At 39.0% G+C, this 21,815-nt stretch overlaps 1 protein-coding gene across 1 annotated transcript in view; it reads left to right on the top strand.

The window, feature by feature from the left end:
* Window positions 1–21,815, top strand: part of TENM1 (teneurin transmembrane protein 1) — a 1,003,294-nt gene that overhangs the window by 470,598 nt on the left and 510,881 nt on the right. The window lies entirely within an intron of this gene.

Below are 21,815 nucleotides of genomic sequence, written 5' to 3'. Positions count from 1 at the left end.
AAAATGACCATTGAAGCCCTTCACTTAGGGTGGGGGGGAAACACTGCAAAGATGTTTCATTAATTTCTCTGTTCTGCCCTAGCAGGTTTGGTTCAGTGGATAGAGCATCAGCCTGAGGAACAAAGGGTCCCGGGTTCAATTCAGGTCAAGGGCACTTACCTTGGTTGCAGGCTCCTCCCTGACCCAGGCCCTGGTCAGGACTCGTGCAGGAGGCAACCAATCAATGTGTTTCTCTCACATAGATGTTTCTCTCTGTCTTTCCCTCTCTCTTCCACTCTCACTAAAAATCAATGGAAAAAATATCCTCGGATGAAGATTAACAAAAAAAAAAATTAAAAATAATTTCCCAGTTCTGAATTTTGTAGCCTTTTTATGTCTAGCTGGTAAAGATTGTCATTGGATAAACAGAGCTGATTATGTCACTTTGTCTAATCCACCACACTCCATCGCCCTTGTACACTGAGTCACTCCACTTTCTGTCCCTGGTCTTTTCTGAACACACACAGAGAAACATGCATAAACACTGACTTTACTTTTCTGTATGAAACCTTTTTAACATAACAGAAAAGAGCAAAAAATAAAACATTTATGTGCCCACAACCAATATTAAACCTCCGTTAACATCTTGCCACATTTATTTCATAGTGCTCTTTCTTTGTAAAAAAAAAACAAAATGTTAAAGACCTGTGTAAAGCTCCACTCTCCATTTTCTTCCCACAGTTAATCACTCTTCTGAAATTGGATTTGGTTTGTATCCTTTCATGTATAGTTTCATAATTTTACTGTGTATGTAACTACCCATCACTAAAATTTACTAAAATGGTTTTTGCCCCTAAATTTGCATAAATATTATATACGTTTTGCAAATTAATTTTTTTCAAGCAGCATTGTTCTTAGATTTGTCCATGTTGATACAAACCAATCTAGATGATTTGTTGCTGTGGAATATTTCATTGCTTAAATAAACCAAACTTTAACTATCCATTTCCTCTGCTGATGGACATTGTAATTAACAAAATTTTTTATTTTTTAAAATACATTTTTGTAGACTTTTTAGAGAGAGGAAGGAAGAGGAAGAGAGAGAGAAGCATCTACAGTATGTGAGAGTCGAACATTGATCAGCTGCCTCCTGCATCCCCCTTTCCCCCCAACCCCAGGGGATCAAGCCTTCAACCCGGGCATGTGCCCCAACTGGGAATCGAACTTCAACCTTTCAGTGCAGGGGTCCATGCCCAAGCAACAGAGCCAGGGCTTAACTAATTGTTTTTACCACCATGAACAAGGCTTCAATAAACTTCCTTAAACTTGTAGCATGGAATTCATTTACAATATTTTTCTGGGTTAAGTACCTAGAAATATAATTGGGTTTTCATCTTCGAATTTAGTAAATATATAGGTTGCCTTCCAAAGTGATAGTATCTGCTTTCACTCCTACCAGAGGCATATAGCTATTTCTGTTTCCTTATATTCTCACCAACATTTGGTGTTATTAGACTTACTAAGTTTTCTAGTCTAATAGATGATATACAATCTTATTACTGGTGGGGTTCAATATCTTTTCATAGTTACTGGTCATTGGACTTTCTTCCCTTGTGAATTGCCTCACTTAGTTCTTTTCCTATTTTTCCTTTGAGCAGGTTATGTTTTTCTAATTGATTTGTAAAAATTATTTATATACTCTGGATACTGATCTTTTGTTAGTTATATATTTTGAAAATATCTCCTTTCAGTCTATGGCTTATTTTTTCACTTTATTTGTGGTTTTCCAATCTTTCTTTAAATTTTCTTTTCTTTTTCTTTTTTAAAATTATTTTTTTCAATTACAGTTGACATACAATATTACATTAGTTTCAGGTGCACACCCCAGTGATTAGACAATATATAACTTACTAAGATTCATCCACCTATATCTCATACCTATCTGATGCTATTCATAGTTATTAGAATATTATTGACTCTATTCCCTGTGCTGTATTTTACATCCCAAATGTTTTCTGTATCTATGAGTCTGTTTCTATTTTGCTTGTATTTTAGATTCAATTGTTGATAGATATATATTTATTGCTATTTTATTGTTCATATTTTTTATCATTTTTCTTCTTTGCTTTAAAGCACACCCTTTAACATTTTGTATAGTACTGGTTTGGTGGTGATAAACTCCTTTAGCTTTTTATTGTCTGGGAAGCTCTTTATATGTCTTTTGATTCTAAATGATAGCTTTGCTGCATAGGGTAATCTTGGTTCTAGTTCCTTGCTTTTCATCATTTTGAATATTTCATCTCAGTCACTTCTGGCTTGAAATATTTCTGTTGAGAAATCAACTGACAGTCTTAAGCTTCCTTGTGGGTAACTACCTTTTTCTTGCTGCTTTTAAAATGCTCTGTCTTTACCCTCTGCCATTTTAATTATGAGGTGTCTTGGTTTGGGCCATTTTGGGTTCATCTTGTTTGGGACTTTCTGTGTTTCCTGGACTTTTATATGTATTTCCTTAACCAAGTTAGGAAAGTTTTCTGTCATTATTATTTCAAATAGACTTTCAATTGCTTGCTCTTCCTCTTCTCCTTCCAGCAACCCATGATGCGACTGTTGGTATGCTTGAAGTTGTCCCAGAGGCTCCTTACACTATCCTCACTTTTCTTAGATTATTTTTGCTGTTCTGATTGGGAGTTTTGTGTCTCCTAGTATTCCAAATTGCAGATTTGATTCTTGGTTTCATCTACTATACTGTTGATTCCCTATAAATTATTCTTCATTTCAGTTAGTGTGTCTTTCATTTCTGACTGGTTCTTTCTTATGGTTTTCATGTATTTCTTTATGCTGTGGAAGTTCTCACTAGTTCACTGAGCATCATTATAACCAGTGTTTTGTATTCTGCATCTAGTAGATTGCTCGTCTCCATTTTGTTTAGTTGTTTTTCTGGAGTTTTTTCTGTTCTTTCATTTGGGACATGTTTCTTTGTCTCCTCATTTTGACAGCCACCCTGTGTTTGTTCCTATGTATCAGGTAGAGCTGCTATGTCTCCCAGGCTTCATGGATTGAATTTATATGCTGCAGTCTTTTTGCAGCTAGGGTTCATAAATCTGGAGAAGGGCTGCACATAAATGAATAACTAGACAAGAAATATAAATTTGGAAGGCATTTTGGGGGAGCCAGGCAGAGGCTTCACCCTCTAGTGAAGTGAGCTCCCCATATCTCCTGACCCATGACTTTCTATTTGCTGGAAAATACATTGACCCTTTAGGAAAGCAGATATACATATCAAAGGTAAGGTTTGGTAGATAGGAAAAGATGATCAGGTTAGGGGAAATGCCTATAGCTGTTCAGCAGCAGGTAATAATATACAGATTTTCATCCCTGCTGAAACCCCAAGGTCCATCAGCCTTCTGATGAACTTCTTGCATAATTATGACCTGCTGGAATTTGCCTCCAGCACTTATATAGTAAGTGTTCTACATGGTCCAGTGGCAAAGCCTCCCTGTTTACCTGAGCAGGGAACTTCAGATGTGCACTTGCCTCCCCACCTAAAGTTCCCTGTGTACACCCTCCTATTGTAGTTGAGTCTTAATTGCTGTTGACACATCAATGGGAGGGATTTACCCCCAGGCTGATTAGCCATAAGGACTGGCTATGACCACTGTGGAGGATCAGCTGTGCAGGAGCCCATGCTACAGAGTAGGACTTACTTCAGTGGGACTATGGTTCCCACTGAGTCCTTCCCTTGAATGTGTCACTTTTGCAGGTGATTGGGTGGTGCTTTGACATGTTCTGAAGCTGTCCACTGGGTGTTATGACTCTGACTCCTCAAGGGAGGTGCAGGTCTAGGTCAGCCAATGCCTGTGTTCTGCCTGGGGCCTCCTGGCATGAATAACAAAGAGATCTGCAGATGGCTGCTACTTGTGCTGTGTTTGGAGGTGCCCAGCAGAGGCCACGCTGTGAACCAAGGACAACTTCTGCTAGTGCCAGGCCTGGGGCAACTTAGGAAGAGTTATTGGGTATGCCAAGGCCAGATGCTTCTGGTTTGAGAGATTTTAGGAAAATCTGAAGCATGAGCCAAAACAGGCCATTCCTATGTAAAAGCCTCTGGAAACAATTTGGGTGGGCCAGCAATTTGGGTGGGGAATCACCAGGGTGGGGCAAACAGTGTTAGCCAGTTTGATGGAGTCTCAGATATAGAGCCTACCTGCTGACGCTATGGGGGAAGGGTTCATCAAAGACACACTGGCTTCTGCCAGCACTTTTGTCTAGGACAAAACTGCCCCTCCAGCTCTCACCCTGATGCCAGGTAATTCAGTTCCTCCCTGTATGTCCCTGGGGCTTTTCTTTTTTCTTTTTTTTTCTTTTTTTTTTTTTACTATTTTAATTTCTTTATTGATTAAGGTATTACATATTTGTCCTCATCCCCCCATTCCCATCCCAAACCCCTCCCCACGCATGCCTCCACCCCCCTGTTGTCTGTGACCACTGGTTAGGCTTATATGCATGCTTACAAGTCCTTTAGTTGATCTCTCCCCCTTACCCCCACCCTTCCCTACCTCTGTCTCAGTGCTGGAACTCAGAGGGAGTGATTCGGAGTAAATCCTTGCACTGGCCCTTTCAGAGGAACTACTGGGTCTTCAGCAGCTTCCATCTCATTCAGCCTCAATCCCTTCTGGTTTTTAAGGCCAGAAGTTATGGGGACTTCTCTTTCTAGCACTGGAATCCTGGGCTGGGGGGCCTGTGGTGGGTTTGGGAACTCTTGTTCCTCAGGGGCGACCTCTACAGCCAAGATACCCCTCCCAATTTTTATCCACCTCATGTGGGTATGAGATCAGCTTGTTCTTGATGTGGCTTCTTCTATATATCCTTAATTGTAGGACTTCCATTTTCTAGATTTCAGGAGGTTCTGAATGATGGTTGTTCTGTAGTTTGGTTGTAATTTTAATGTGGTTGTGGAAGGAGGTAAGTGCCACATTTACCTATGCCACCATCTTGACCCAAAGCTAATTTTATGTTCCAAATGGAGCATAAATGATGGAAAGCTTCACTTTATACTTTATTAATAGACAAATTCAGCTATTGTAAATACAGTTGTTTTTATCTTTCTTCCATAGTAACTTCCAAATTTATTAAAAATCCAGCCCAAAATTCTAGTCAGCTCACTGAATCTCTATGATTAGAGAGCAAAATAAGATTACTTTTGGATTGTATTGATATGTTGTGCATTTATTTATTTTCCTTTTGGTCTTTCTGCTTCAGCACAAAGCTAATTGCTTATGCATTTACCAGGCTCATCTGCCCAGTTGAAGGAAGAATCTCTCTAGCTAGAGAACTGCTCTTTTCACAAGTTTGATGAGCTGGTATGCCTGGGGGACATGTCTGAAGTTTCTCTGCTGATGTTTTATCCTGATTGATTTCATTTTCGTTAAGTGTGAGCAATGTATTTTCTGTTTGTGAATAAGACTAGGGAACATACTTTTTCAATACACATCTGTAAAAAATATTTGGCAATGCATATTTTGTTCTTTTTTATTGATTTTTTTATAGAGAAAGAGAAACATTGATTTGTTGTTAGACTTATTTATGCATTCATTGGTTGATTTTTGTATGTGCCCTAACCCTGGATTGAACCCACAACCTTGGTATATTGGGATGATGCTCTACCAACTAATATACCCAGACAGGGCCACAGTTTTTTTCTTTACCCCTAACTTGGCAGCAGTTAACATCCATCTTAGCAGTATTGCAAAATTCTACCTCCCCCCCCCCCTGTTTAACTTATAATTAAAATAATTTTGTGTTTAAAATATTGTTCCATTGTTATCATGCTTGTGAGTTTCAGTAAATTTATTTTATCTCATAGGCCCAGTAGAAATTTTAGCTGTGGAAGAGGCCATGTCACATTTACTCAGATGTGATTGCTTAGGGTTTCTTGATGGATGATAATATGATATGTTTAGAGATGGCATTTATATGGTTTGAACATAGCCCATTTTACAGTTCAGTGATTTTCACCAAGCAGAGAACATTTATGTCTTTGTTTTCTAAGCTGATGGATCCATATTCACCTCTTTAGACATAATTGCCTTCAGAGGAAGGGAGTAATTTTTTAGCTCTATTTTATAGAAGTCTGTGCCACTGAACCAACTGATCATGCCATGATAGAGAAAATAAGATCTGTATGTCATAGATGGATGGCAAAACCTAAGGCTCAAACTAGAATCTAGATTATACCAGGTTGAGGCTGGTGAGCAGCCCAGGAACACAACTTGATTGACATTCCAAGTCAAGGGATTAGCATACTATAATCAGTAGAGTAACAGTCCAAATCCAGATATGGAGCAAAGATCCAAAACAAATACTTTTTGAGTGACAAGGAACCAAACTCAGGAAGCCAGAGCAGAAAGAGAAAAGCAAAGATAAAGTAATAGCAAACCAAGAGATAGTACAGAGACTCTTTGTTTTCTTAGGCAAGGCATTTCATTTTTCTGAACCTCAATTTAATAATCTTTACATGTAAGGATTGGACTATCGACAAGAGCTCTTCCAGTTTTAACTTGTTTTAATTCTGATTCCAGGATGTAAGATGTCAAAGAGGACTCATGCTAAATCCAGGTATCAGGAAACTCTACTTTTATGAGAGGGGCAGATCAATAGACAAATAAGAAGGTGGTGTAGAATATTTAGGTGGTGGTTCTGCATTTTGAATGTTTATCAATTTTCTAGAGCTTGGATATACAGGAGGTAGAAAAGTACCAGGAAATTATTTACCTTCTTGAAAGGATAAAAACTTATATAGAGATAAAGAGTAGTGGTAAGACTAGTGGTGAGTGGAAGAAGAAAGGAAAAGGTAGGAGAAAGAAGAAGGTAGAAAGTTTTTGAAGTAAGATTCTTCAGGGAGCTGGGAGAGAAACTCAGATGCTCATAAAGAAGGTTGTCTAGGATTCAGAGACAAAATAATGGATGGTACTTTAAGAAGGAGAGGGGCTTACCCTGGCCGGGTAGCTCAGTTGGTTGGAGCATAGTCCTGAGTTACCAAAGTTGTAGGTTTGATCCCTGATCAGGGTACATACAGGAATCAACCAATGAATGCATTAATAAGTGGAATAACAAATCAATATTTTTTCTCTTTCTTTTTCCTCTCCTCTCTTTCTAAAAAAATCAATAAATAAATAAAAAGAAAGTTTTAAAAATGAAAAGGAAAGCTTATTTTCCTGCATAATCATAAATATATTTATCATCCATGTATATATGTACTCTTTATAGATTGTACTGATATGGCTATAGGAAGTGTTATAACATTTTAGATAATAATTCTTAATATCAAATTATGGTGGACATGTTTTACTGGTATGGCACAGAAGTGTAATTAAAATATGTGTATTTGCTTATGTCTTAAACCAATATCACTAAGCCATCTGAGGTCTATGGAAAATCTTGTTATTGGCAAAGTCACCCTTAGCTTTTCCAGAGTCCACACTATATATTTTAAACCCAAGTTTACCACCTCAAAAAACCACCCCATAGAATGTCCTTGAAGCAACTTTCAATGAATGGCTAAGTGGGATGATTCCCCTGAGAAGTGATATTCCAGTGAACATTTCTCACTTGTGGAGCCACATGTTTACTGTTATTTATTTAATTTTAATATTTCCCATTACCTTGAATCATTTATGAAGGTAACTCTGTGCCAACTCTTAGTGACCAGACAAACTAGAAACAAATCAGTGACCTCTTAGAAGCTAATGTGGGGAATGTGTCCTATTGCTCCCAAAAGGATGAGAAATATTAACACTTAGGGTAAGAGTTTAATAAAAACTTGAGTCGAATGTTGTAATGAATTTATTCATAGAGCAGAAATGTATTTTAACATTTCATAATATATATAAAGCACTTGTAAATGTCAACTAATGTATATTTAATAAACATAGCAAGGATTCTAATGCCTAATGTACAAACATTATATTTCATAATTATGATCTGCTCACTGAGCAACATTTCACAGATGAGAGGTTATGGCTGGGAGAACAGTTTCTAGAAGCATAAGCCCAAAATGCACTTTTAGTAGCATTTTAGCAAATCAGATTCCTGTATTTACCCATGTTCATCTCTATTCCTTAATTTAAAAAAGGAAGTAGCCTGTATTATTGTTATTTTAGTAAAAAATATATATATATACTGAGCACCTCCTCCTACATGCTGAAGAGTCTTAAAAAGGTCTCAAAAAGGGGTTGACCTTTTCAGGCAGTGGAAATCACATGTGCAAAAATTCAGAGCATGACACATGGAATTTTTGGAGAAGCTAAGGCTAGCTTAGTTTATTCAGGCAGGTGTTACTTTACCAAGGGCCTTCTATGTCATCTATGGAATTTTAATTCCATTCTATAGGCCGTGGGGAGCATGCAAGTGACATAATTGCATTTGCATTTCAGGAAGCTAAATCTAGCAGCAGCTTGGAATAAAGACTGAATGAAGGATGGTTAAATGTGGAGTCAAGGAAGCCAACTAAGAGGTTGCTTCATTGATCCAAATGAGAAATAGTGGTTTGGAATAAAGCTGTGGAAGATGAAACAAAGTGACAGAAGAGGCAGCATGATGTGAGCATGGACTTTCGAGCCTATGAGCAATAACTTTGAATTCCAACAATCCCATTTGCTATCTCTGTGGCTTTTGGAAAGCTATTAACTTCTTTGTACCTACAGTGATGTTGCATAGTACCTGGTGTGAGTGCTCAATAACTGGTTAATATTATTTTATTATTTGGATGGTATGATCTACAGGACTGGTGCCCAATTGTATATAGGTGCTGAGAGAAAGACTGTAATCTACAATGACTCCCAAATTTTTCCTTCAGATAAAATTGTCAGTGGAAGGCAAAGCCTGTGAGAAGTTTAAAAGTGATACAAATAGTTATTTTTCAATAAGAAGTGTACAATTCTATTTGTACATTTATATTTGGGGTATATGGTTTAAAAATAGGAGCAGTGGCTGGGACTGTGGGGTAGAGAACTGGGGATAAAAACAAAAGTTATGCAAGATAGATGATACAAGTAGAGGTAAGGAGTTACTCTTTGTAGGCTTTAACTAAAAGCTAATGGACAATCTTAAGGATGCAAGTAATATAAAATATGTGAAATATTTTAAGTCATAGAATCACAGAATTCTAAACCTGAAATGAACTGTAGATTAAATCTCTTCAATTGCCAAACCTAGGACTCCAAGAATTGCTAAGCACATAAGCATTTCTTCACAAAAGCTAGCTGTGGTTCATTCAACTGCTCAAAGATCTAACATTTAAAAGTGTTGATAAAAACCTCTTGAGCTGATTTAGTCAATGTTTAGAAGTTCATCTTTCTCTCTTACAAACCTACTAATGTAACTTATATTGTATACCTACCTTTTAGCTGTTGGCTCTTGCTATTTTCCACATATCAGTACAGGACATATACTAGTAATTTCCATTGAACTTTCAGTTATTTTATTTTTTACTATTTTCCATAAACAAAGATTTATTTTGATGGCCAAAATGCATGTAACCAAATTATGTTTTTCCCCCTATTATAGCTAATAATAATTAGAGGAACAATAATAAAAATAGACTAACAATTATAAACAATGTGTTTATTACATACTGTCTGCCAGATATTGTTTTTATTTTAGATATGTTTTTATTGATTTCAGAGAGAGGAAGGGAAAGGGGTGAGGAAGAGTGATATAGAAAAATCAGTGTTGAGAAAGAATCATCAATCAGCTGTCTCCTCCACGCCTTACACTGGATGGAGCCTGCAACCTGAGCATGTGCTCTGACTGGGAATTGAACCATGACCTCCTGGTTCATAGGTCGACACACAGCCACTAAGCCACACCAGCTGGGTTGCCAGACATTGTTTTAAGTGCTTTACCTATATGAACTCTTGTAATCCTTATATGAGACTAGAGGCCCGTTGCAGGAAGATTCCTGCAAGAATAGGGCTTCCTGTGGCCATCTCCACTGCCCTGCCTGCTTCCCTCCCATCTCTGCCACCCCGCCTGCTTCCCTCCCTTCTCCACCACCCCGCCTGCTTCTCCTCAGCTTCGCTCCCTTCTGCAGTGCTTGGCTTCCTTCTACACTGTCTTCAGTCTTCGCTCTGCACCTGGATATGCAAATTAACTGCCACCTTGGTTGGGTTAATTTGCATAGTCGCTCCTGATTGGCTGGTGGGCGTGGCTTGTGGGCATAGTGGAGGTATGGTCAATTTGCATGTTTCTCTTTTATTAGGTAGGATACTGTTTTATCATTCCTATTTTACAAAAGAGAAAGCCAAAACCAGAGAGCTTAAGTAGACTGTCCAAGGTCACACAGCTAGTACTGGTAAATTGCAGAGCCTGTATTCAAACACAGGCAATGGCAGTCTGACTCCAGAGCCAAGCTCTAACCTCTCATCCATACTTAGCAGTACATTTTGCTGTCTAAGAAACAAGCACTGTATTTAACATTATACAGCACTGGTCTATTCTGTTATAACTTCCTTAATAATATTTATTTCTCTCATTTTGCCTCTGCTAAAGTCTTCATCTAGGCATTTATTTCTGTTTTGACAATTGCCTTAAGATGCATATGTTTTGCTGTATTCTAATTTTAAGTTTTTAATTATGAATGTGTGTCCAGAGCAATAGCAAGGGTTACAGTTTTTAAAAAAGGAGGGGCAATAAATAAAAAAGGTCTCCCCTTACTTCTTGGATCTAGAGGGGTTCTGGGATGTGATCAAGGAAAACACTGTTTAAAATTCACACTAGTAACTTGTGTTGTATATTATGCATGGCAACTAAACTTTTTAGTGTCTTGGCAAAGCCCTGGGGCAGTGGAGAGGTACCTCAGAGCACAGAAAGTGCATTTGAAATGGTAATGAGAAGTGAACAGTGTGACAAAGTGTTAGTCAGTGAAATATTTCTCTAAAACAAACATCTATTTGGAGAGGGTGGAAAGTCATCGACTGCTGCTACAACATGGCCTATTTTAATGTTTTCTTCCCCCCTCCAACACTAAGATAATTTCACAGAGGACACAATTTTAATAATGCAATAAATACCAATCCATTTGAACCTTAGTTGTCAGAATGGCAACTTTGCATTTTATTGTTTTAAAATAGCAGCAGATCCTATATTAATGTACTTCCAAGGTTTAAAATCCTTCAATACTACTTCTTAAAAGAAAATTGCAAAGTTCTTTTTCATCATGCCTCAATAGATTATAAACTGTTTTTCCTCGGGACTGTTGAATAAGCAGTGAGTAAATTTCCTTACATAACATATTTTTGTTGGTACAAAGTTTGTTAAAGTCTCAGCCTTCTGGTTGCTGATGAATAAAATAATGATAATGAAAAAGAAGCAGCTTCTAAATTTGCAAGAGTCATTGAGTACCATTTCTCATCACACACATAAACCCTTCAATATTTAGTACAGCCTGTGGGATACTGGTACAATGACCTGCCTTAAATCAGGTGGAACTTCCAGATGCTCTAGGTTTTTCTTCAGAACTTGGGAGTAAGCGATTAGGAAAGAGAGGCTATCTGGGGAAGCTCTCAGTCCCAGGCCCTAAGAAGAAATTTAAGGGAGGAGGGAAAGAAGAAGGCAGTGGTTTGTGAAAACTAAAGACACAATCTCTAGAGATAAAGCACTCAAAGGACAGAGAGTAAAGTTGTGAAAATGTTGTGTTGGGAATAAGGGGAAAAGGGAAGGGACACACAGACCTTTAGGAATTTTCTTTCACTAAGGCAAAGACAACTGTGAACTGGCCCCACACTCAATCATCGCAACCTGTTGCCCCCAAGAGCTCCAAACTTGGAACTCAAAAACCATTATGGAGAGAGGAACCAAGATGGTGGCATATGTAAACACCTGAACTTGCTGCCTTGCACAACCACATCAAAACTACAACTAAAAGACAAAATGGATATCATCCAGAACCACGGGAAGGCTGGCTGAGTGGTAATTATACAAGTAGAAGGAAAGAGAAAAGCGCACTGAAACTGGGAGGAGGTGCAGAGGTGCAGAAGTGTAGAGGTACGGAGGTATGTGCAGAAACGGGCTGGCAACTGTGTACACTGTTGTCTTTTTCAATCAGGAGGGAGATACAAGCTCCCGACTGCTCTGAACTCCAGTTCCGGGCGAGACTCTGGGGACCCAGACTCATATGGGGAGAAACTGGACTGTCTGGCATCGGGCCGGAACACGAGGGCGGCTTTCTCTCAGAGGTGCTTACAGTGATCATTGTTCCTACATGGTGTCACAGGACACAGAGACCTGGAGACCTCTTCAGGGCAGGGCTGATGGGCAGCCATTGCTGCTTGCTCCACCCTGGTGATTTCCTGAGACCCCCACCCCACCCAATTTACAACCCCAACCAAGCTGTGCACAGAGGCTTTTGCATATGAATGGCCTGGCCCTTTGCAATCTAAAACCTAACAAACTACAGCTGGGTCAGAGAGCCCCAGAGCTTCCAAAAGAAGACCCAAGGCTCGACAGCAGCTTGCATTGCTTTACAGCTGGGCCTCATCTGAGCACCTCCAAACCCCCAAACAAAGAGGAGGAATCTACAGATATCTCTGTAGCTCCTGCTGGGTGGCCTCAGGCAGTGGCCGACTTTGCACCTCCTTGGAGATCCAAGAACCAGTGTACCCAGTGGTCAGAGTGAGACCATCCAGATTACAACTCTTCACATCCATAAGAGACACACTCAGGGGGCAGACTCAGTGAGTGCCAAAGCCCCACTAAGCAAGTCCTGCCCCATAAGGGTGTCTCCAGCACAGAAGCTCTCCCATTGTAGACACAACTGGTCCTCACAGCCAATTGGCCTGGAGGTCAATTCCTCCCAGTGATACCAACAACAGTCAAGGCTTAACTACAACAAAACTGTGCACCCAACCCACAAAGGGGTGCACCAAGAGTGTCCACCTCAGTTAACTGGAGAGGCTGAGCCACTGGGCCCTATAGGACACCTAGCACACAAAGCTACTCTATCAACACAGGGAAGTAGCCAAAATGTGGAGACAAAGAAACAGGTCACAAATGACAGAAATGGAGGAAAGCAAACTACTGGATATAGAGTTCAAAACCACGGTTTTAAGGTTACTCAAGAATCTTCTAGAAACCTCCAAGAAATTTAGTGAGACCCTCAAGGATATGAAAAAGGACCAATTAGAAATTAAGCATACACTGACTGAAATAAAGAATAATTTACAGAGATCCAACTGCAGCCTAGAGGATCCCAAGAATCAAGACAAAGTTTTGAAATATGAAGAAGCAAAAAACACCCAACCGGAAAAGAAAAAAGAAAAAAGAATCCAAAACTATGAAGATAGTGTAAGGATCCTCTGGGACAACTTCAAGGGTACCAACATCTGAATTATGGGAGTGACAGAAGAAGAGAGAGAGCAAGATATTGAAAACCTATTTGAAGAAATAATGACAGAAAACTTCCCCTACCTGGTGAAAGAAATAGACTTAGAAGTCCAGGAAGTGCAGAGAACCCCAAACAAAAGGAATCGAAAGAGGACCACACCAAGACACATCATAATTAAAATACCAAGGGCAAAAGACAAATAGAGAATATTAAAAGTAGCAAGAGAAAAACAGTTAGTTACCTACAAGAGAGCACTCATACGACTGTCAGCTGATTTCTCAACAGAAACAATGCAGGCTAGAAGGGAGTGACAAGAAATATTCAAAGTGATGAATAGCAAGAACCTACAACCAAGATTACTCTACCCAGAAAAGCTATCATTTAGAATTGAAGGGCAGATAAAGAGCTTCACAGATAAGAAAAAGCTAAAGGAGTTCATCACCACCAAACCAGTATTATATGAAATACTGAAGGGTATTCTTTAAGAAGAGGAAGAAGAAGAAAAAGGTAAAGATAAAAATTATGAACAACAAAGTGACAACAAATACATATCTATCAACAAGTGAATCTAAAAATCAAGTGAATAAAAAATCTGATGAACAGAATAAACTGGTGAATATAATAGAATCAGGGAGATAGAAAGGGAGTGGACTGACAATTATTGGGGGAAGGGGGCATGGGGGGTGCGGGAAGAGACTGGACCAAAATCGTACACCTATGGATGAGGACAGTGGGGGGGTAAGGGCAGGGGGTGGGGTGGGAGCTGGGTGGAGGGGAGCTATGGGGGGGAAAGAGGAATAACTGTAATAATCTGAACAATAAAGATTTATTTAAAAAAACATTATGGAATTCCCGTGTCTTTTGACATTAATGTGATGCTCTTAGGTCCCCTTGAGAGGCATGTGAGTTCAATATCCTAACTTTGGTACAAGCTTTGTGTGTATAAGAAGTGGGCATGGTCATGGAAAGGCTCAGTAGCCTGTTTAGAAACATATCTTGAATATTTTCTTCATTATTCAAGGACTATAGCCCTTCATCAATCTGGGAACAAATGAGATCACATGAATGTCAGTACTCAGCCTTCTAGCATCCCAATAAACACTCACAGGTGTTCTCTGCAATTAGCAGGGTCACAGCTTCTCACTACCTGAGTCTCTTCAATTATTCCTGGGATCAGCTAGCATCTCACATGCTCAAAGCCAATTCTTCCATGGTTTTCTGCTCTGACTTATTGCCATTGCTGCAACTAATGGTACACTCTACATGGACTGTTTCCCCTTCAGGGCTCCCAGTGTTACCCACCCCTTCAATGTACCAAACTGCTTCTCAGCCCTCAGTGTGTTGCCAGAGCCATATTGTGTTCCATGCAGAAATGGGATCACTGCCTCTCTCTCCTATTCTGTGTCATTTTTTTTTGTCACCAGTCCTTCATGAACATAGCTCCTTGGGTTTTTGCTAGCAGCCCTTATTAACATATGAACTCAGAGCCAGGTGGATAAAATGTATTAATTTGTCAGGCTATCCTCAGTTCTCCATCTCCAGCCCGCAGATATCCCTCACCACGAATTTCCATATAGCGTATATACTCAAAGTTAAATTCCTACTACTACCTATTCAGTTGACTAATGCAAATACACTCCCATGGGATTTGTTATATTCTCCATGCTCATTCTCAGTTCATACTAAAATAGGACCACTACCTACATAATGTGGGACACTTAGTGCCATGGATACTTACTATGTTTGAGGTGATGGAGCCAAATGATTTTCCTCAGGTTTTATATGTTGTCTGAAGTAGCACAAGGAATGAGTATTAAAGGAAATTAAAGCATATATTGGAAATGGGGTAGAGGTAGATAGAGCTTGTGATGAATATTGCCCACAGATGATATCATAAAAAACTGTGGAACAGCTACCCTACAGCTATGAGCCTTAGCAATCCCAACTTTTAGCTTTACAGAGGGGCAACACTTACAGGGAACAGTAAAGATGCCAAAACTGAGCAATTTTGACCCTTCCTTTTTAATGCCTTGGACCCTTGCTTTTGCTACTTTAGACCTTTTTAAAGTAGGGGGCACTAGTCTTGTGTATTGTGCCCCTGAGACTAGGAATATGCTGGTTTGAGGAATGTAATGTCTTAGAGGACACAGACCGTGTGTGTCTCCTGTGTATCTTTCCATCATCTAGCATGTGTGTACTCTCAATGAATATTAAACAATAAGGTATGACCCTCTTAACCATAAGAGATGATTCCTCGTTTTGAGATGATGTGCCCTGGGAATAAAGAATGTTTCCTTCATTTTCCATGCCTGTCAAACTGGCATCTTTCATCAACACTAAATTCCCTTTTAAGTAGTAGAATGCCTTACACAGTTTTAACAGGAAATCTCTCAGCACCTCTAGCTATTTGTTGAAAAGAAAACAACTCTTTTTTTACCCCAGATACATCTTGCAGAAAACCATTTCCTAAATAAAATACAAAAACGTGGTATCATGTTTAGAGGAAAAGAAATAAGCCTCTGAATCATAGTGCCAGTTTCATATTTTCCTTAATGTTGCAAAGGTGATTATTTTTGCCATAATCTTCTGGCTGTTAGCCCAGGATGGCAAGGTGCATAGCCACCTTGTTAAATAAAAGAGAAGGGAGACTTTCTTGAAGCCATTTTTTCCCCCAGAGGATTTGTGCATATGTGTGTGGGAAGAGTGTGGGTAGAATCCTCAGGACAAAAATTTCCTATCTGCTACCTTTATAATAACTCATGAAAAATGGAGTTCTATCACTTATTAATTCAAACCATGGAAATATACTCTAATCATCAATATTGTTTCCAAACAACATAAAAATATCATGGTGCTGCAAAACACCAAACAACTTACAATCATAATGCATTCCCTCCCTCCCTCCCTCCCTCCCTCCCTCCCTTCCTTCCTTCCTTCCTTCCTTCCTTCCTTCCTTCCTTCCTTCCTTCCTTCCCTCCTTTCCTTCCTTCTTTCTGTTGGGAGTCACGGTTGGCTTAGCAGGGAAAAGAATGAATGAATGAATGCTTATTGAATGTGTTGGTTCCTTACCCTTTGCCTCTATGATAATCATTCTTTACATTTTTTGAGTCTATTCAAGTGTGTACATTTCCAAAAAGAACAGTTTATTTGAAAAGCGTCTAATTGGCATTAGCTACCATTGTTGACATGCCGAAGTCCTGCCGACAAGGCTGAGGTTGGCAGAAAAATAAATAAAAGCAACTGATAAATGTCAGAAGTGAGTTGTAATAAAACATACTGTTTGTTTAATATTGATAAAAGGGCAGATAGAAAGTACATCAAATTCTCTTACCAGAGAGTTCTTGAGTCATAAATTGCAAATGCTTGCCAGAAATTAAATTTATGTCTTATTTAATTGTGGCTAAAACAACACAATAGCAAGTGTACTAGGAGTATAGTATAGAGCAGGCACTGTTACTATTCCATGCTTGTTTCGAAGAGATCTGAGAATTATGAAAAATGTGTTTCAAAAGGATGATGTTCTAATGGATCCATTAGCCATTATAAATACTGAGACTTTAATATAAGAACAGAAATACTGTGGTATTCTAGGATAAGATAACTCACTGTTTAAAATGAAAAAAAAAAAAAAACACAATGTTTTTTGTTTTGTATTGATTTCAGGTGTACAACATAGTGGTTAGACAATCATATACTTTACAAAAGTGATTCCCCTGATATTTCCAGTAGCCACCTAGCACCATACATAGTTATTACAATATTATTGGCTATATTCCCTACACTTTATTTAACATCCCTGTGAATAGCTTGTAACTACCAATTTGTACTTCTTAACCTCTTCACCTTTTCCACCCAGCCACCCAACCCTCCTCCCCTCTGTTAGCCCTCAGTCTGTTCTCTGTATCTGTTTTTTTTCTGTTTTGTTTGTTTATGTTGTTCTTTAGATTCCACATTTACTAGTAAGTAAAATCACATAGTATTTGTCTTTGACTGATTTCACTTAGTCTTGTTTTACTCTTATAAAGAATCTGCAATTTGAAGAGAAGTGACACATTTTTGCTATTGGAAACATTTGCTGTTTTGTGTTATTTTTTTTGAAACATCACTAGTGTAAGAAACAACTAAGGGATGTGGCAGTGGACAACATGTGTGACTTTCACAAATATTGGTCCTGTAAAAAAACTTAGAGTCCAATCTTTTGTTGTCAAGTGAATTAAATTTATTTTTTACTTTTGAGGAAACAAATGATTATTGTAGAAAATTTAGAAAGCACAGTGCAGTAAATTTAAGATATATAGAAAAATAGAAGAATGCAAAGGGGGAAACTTTATTCTCTTACAACCTAGGAACAACTACTGTCAGCATTCTGCCTTATTTTTCTGCAGGCTTTTCATTTTTTATTTAATGTGGATCCTATTATTTATGTAAGGTTATAGCTTGCCTTTTATTTAACATGTCACATGAAAGTTATAATACCAGTAAACAACTTTTTGGAAATAATTGTAATGGTTCTATAATTTCCCATAGTTTATTTAAATATTCCCCTGATATTGGATATTTAGGTTGCCTTCAATTACTTAATATTTTAAATAATTCTAATTTGGCTACCTTTTTGCATGAATCTTTGCCTACATTTCAGATTATCTCCTCCTAGGAGGGTTTTCAGCAATAAAATAATAGATCAAACAGAATGCACACATTTAAGATTTCTGTTATTATGATTGCTAATTAATTTACAGAAAAAACTTAATTTATATTACAACCAACAATGTATGAGAGCAACTCTCTTATTTCTTACTTTCCCTGGCACTGAGTTTTAATATTTTTAAATCTTTATTAATTTTGTTGGTAAAGTGTGGTTTTGTGTTTTAATTACCATTTCTACTTTTGATTAATTTCCAAAGTAATGCAAACTTGATGACAGACCTGTAGGCCAGATCCTGCACCACAGGCTCTTCCTCGGGGGAGGAGAAGCTTTACTGACAGTGAGAATTGTATTAAGTATTGATGCATATTTGAAATGATATAAAGAGTATATCATGCACACATATTTTATATTAGTTAAATGCAATGAATGGTTAATTGGGAATCAGAAAAGCTCAAAAAGAAAAACACAATTAATGCTTGATTCTTATTTTTTAGTTGTGGATATTACAACATGAATTAAAAATTAAAATGTGTAGAAGTAGTAAACTTGAATTGTTTAGATCTTTTTTGATTGATATTTTCTCCCACTTTCCCACCTAGAAAGGGATAAAGAAATTTGACGCATGTACAAAAGAGAAACTCATCATTTTACACTTGCAGAATATCATTCAATCCAAAATCAATCTACAGTATAATAAGATTTTCCACATATTTCATTATCATCTTTTTGGGAAGAGCTTGAAAGAGAGCAAAGAGATTAATAACAGTTTTTCCCTTCATGGGGTGTTTTGGTTTTGGTTTGGTATGATTTTGTGGTCAAGCCTGGATATACGATAAATTTTTTCATTCAGCCTAGGCCTGGAATCATGAATAAAGAGTTGAGACATTAACTTCATATGGTAAAAAATAATAACAATAATATGGTAAAAATCCTAATATATAAAAACCCTGGGTCCATCATGACCGGAGGCTCGACCAACTGGAAGTCAGTCCTGCAGTCAGTGCTGGGTTGACGTGGCAACCCAGCACTGACTGCTGCGGCTGCAGGTGCAGTGACCCAGCACTGACTGCTGAGGGGGCTGCGAATCAGGCCTGGAGGGAGGCCTGAAGAGAGAAACAGGGTCTGATCCATAGTCTATGTGGCAGCTGTTGACCAGCACTTGCCTCTCTCCAGGCTGGGCCAGCAGCCTTGCCTTCATTTCTCTCCAGGCCTCCACAGGGGCTACTGATCAGCCCCGCCTTTCTGACCAGGCCCCATTGATAGGCCCAGTGACACTGACTGGAATAGAAACTGACTAATCAGAACCAAATCTGGGTGAAGTGTGAGGAGCCAATGGCTGCCTAGGAGGCGGAGCTTTTGACACTGACTGGCATAGAAACTGACCAATCATAACTAAATCTGGGTGAACTGTGAGGAGCCAATGGCTGCCTAGGAGGTGGAGTTTTGGACGCTGACTGGCATAGAAACCAACCAATCAGAACCAAATTGGCCGGCAGAGGAGGGAAGTTGGGGGAGAGATCAAGCCTGCAGGGGAGGGCAGTTGGGGGCGAGATCAGGCTGATAGGGGAGGGCAGTTAGGGGTGATCAGGCAGGCAGAGGCAGTTAGGGGCAATCAGGCTGGCAGGAAAGGGCAGTTGGGGGCAAGATCAGGCTGATAGGGGAGGGCAATTAGAGGTGATCAGGAAGGCAGAGGCAGTTAGGGATAATCAGGCTGGCAGGGGAGGTCAGTTGGGGCAACCAGGCCAGCAAGGGAGGGCAGTTGGGGGCAAGATCAGGCTGGCAGGAGAGGGATGTTGGGGGCGAGATCAGGCCGGCAGGGGAGGGCAGTAAGGGGCGATCAGGCAGGCAGGCAGAGGCAGTTAGGGGCAATCAGGCAGGCAGGCAGATGAGTGGTTAGGAGCCAGCGGTCCCAGATTGTGAGAGGGATCCCTGTGGGATCAGGCCTAAACCGGCAGTCGGATATCCCCCAAGGGGTCCCCGATTGGAGAGGGTGCAGGCTGGGCGGAGGGAACACCCCTCCGTGCACGAATTTCATGCACTGGGCCACTAGTAACTCTAATAATATTTTCCTTACTTTTCTGCATCTCATTACCTTCTCACTCATTATTTTTACTTCAGCGGAAGTAATGTAAGTAATGAAAAAGGAATCTCTGTCCTTTTTTTAAAAATTTTTTTATTAAGGTATTATATGTGTACATATCTTACCATTGCCCCCCCTCTGTCCTTTTTAAAATCTTATTTTTGGTAAGGAAAGAAATATGAAATATGAAGTTAATTTCTAGAAATCTTCTAGTTGGAAAACTCTGTCTTTAAGAAGAACATTATTCTGACCTTAAAGTGTAAACGATAAAAAATGATATTACACGTTAGTAATATTGCACATTAAATGCATTGTGTTTTTCATTTTCAAAGTTAATCCTGCTTTGTTTTATGTTAGCAGAATGAGGACCACCTGGCAGGAGTTAAGAGCATGAACTTTGAAGCCAAATATACTCAAAGTTTCAAATTTGGTATTGCCCCTTACCATCTATGTGGTCTTAGGTTAACTTCTTGGAAATATAGTTTTTTTTATCTGTAAAATGGAAATAATAATACTTCTAAGTCTGGGTTTGAAAATGATATGATTATTGGGAATTAGGTGCACATACTTTTTTTATTGCAGGGGGCTCATGTGGGCGTGTATGTGCTACTGCATCTCATACTTACATGTTTGATTCTTGTTTCCATCATGTGTGGCTACTGACCACACTTAATGTTGTGTTTCTTTTGTGGCCCTCAGTGAAGTGCATGAAAAGATGACTAAAGTGGATATAGCAGCTAAGAAAAGGAGATGCTGACAGGTACAGAGAACTGTATGTGTAGAACAAGCATGCTTAGTGTAGAATATTTGTCTAATTTACCTTTAATCAGCTGAGCTAAAGAAACAGCAATATTCTTTTAAAAGAAATTTTAAGAAAATTTTTGACAAAAAGACAAATTTATCATAGAATATCATATTAAATAATTGATAACTTTTTATCCGTATATTTTATGCAATTAGGTATCTATACTAATAAAAGGGTAATATGCTAATTAGACTGGGTCAACCAGCCATCTTCCGGACGTCCGACTTCCTTCCGGACAAAGCCATTGTGGTGAGGGCTGAGGCAGAGGCAGTTAAGGGCAATCAGACTGGCAGGGGAGGGCAGTTGGGAGGACCAGGCCAGCAGGGGTTTTGGGCAATCAGGCTGGCAGGGGAGGGCTGTTGGGGGCAAGATCAGGCAGGCAGGCAGAGGCAGTTAGGGGCAATCAGGCAGGCAGGCAGGTGAGGGAGTCCCCCCCACACACACACACTGTGCATGAATTTCGTGCACCAGGCCACTAGTAAATGAAATAAATGTGAAGGAATGAAGAGATACAAAGAGAGGAGGGATATCCTATAATAGAGGTTTGGCTAAATAAATGAGGACATATCTATACAGTAGAACATTATTCAGCATTAACCATAATGCCATAGAAGACTAATGACATGAGACATTTTTCATGATATGTTAAGTGGAAAAGAGCTGATCATAAAACACTATGTAATGGTCACACATTTCTTGGAAGACATAATTATATATGTTTTAAATCAATAAGAAGATTGTCCACTGAATTGTTTATGATGGTTATCTCTGGGAGATGAGTACATGAAACCTACATTATTTTACAAGTATAAAATATTATTTTTAGAGAATGGAAGAAAATCAAGTCTATATGGATAATATATTCACATCCTAGTCTTTTGGGCTCATCGATAATAAACTAATTTTTACTGTTTCACGCTTTTGT

The sequence above is a fragment of the Plecotus auritus genome (genome assembly GCF_963455305.1).
Source record: "Plecotus auritus genome assembly, chromosome: X".
Lineage (NCBI taxonomy): Eukaryota > Metazoa > Chordata > Mammalia > Chiroptera > Vespertilionidae > Plecotus > Plecotus auritus.
The sequence above is the reverse complement of the archived record's forward strand: the minus strand, read 5'-3'. Positions and strand labels throughout refer to the sequence as shown.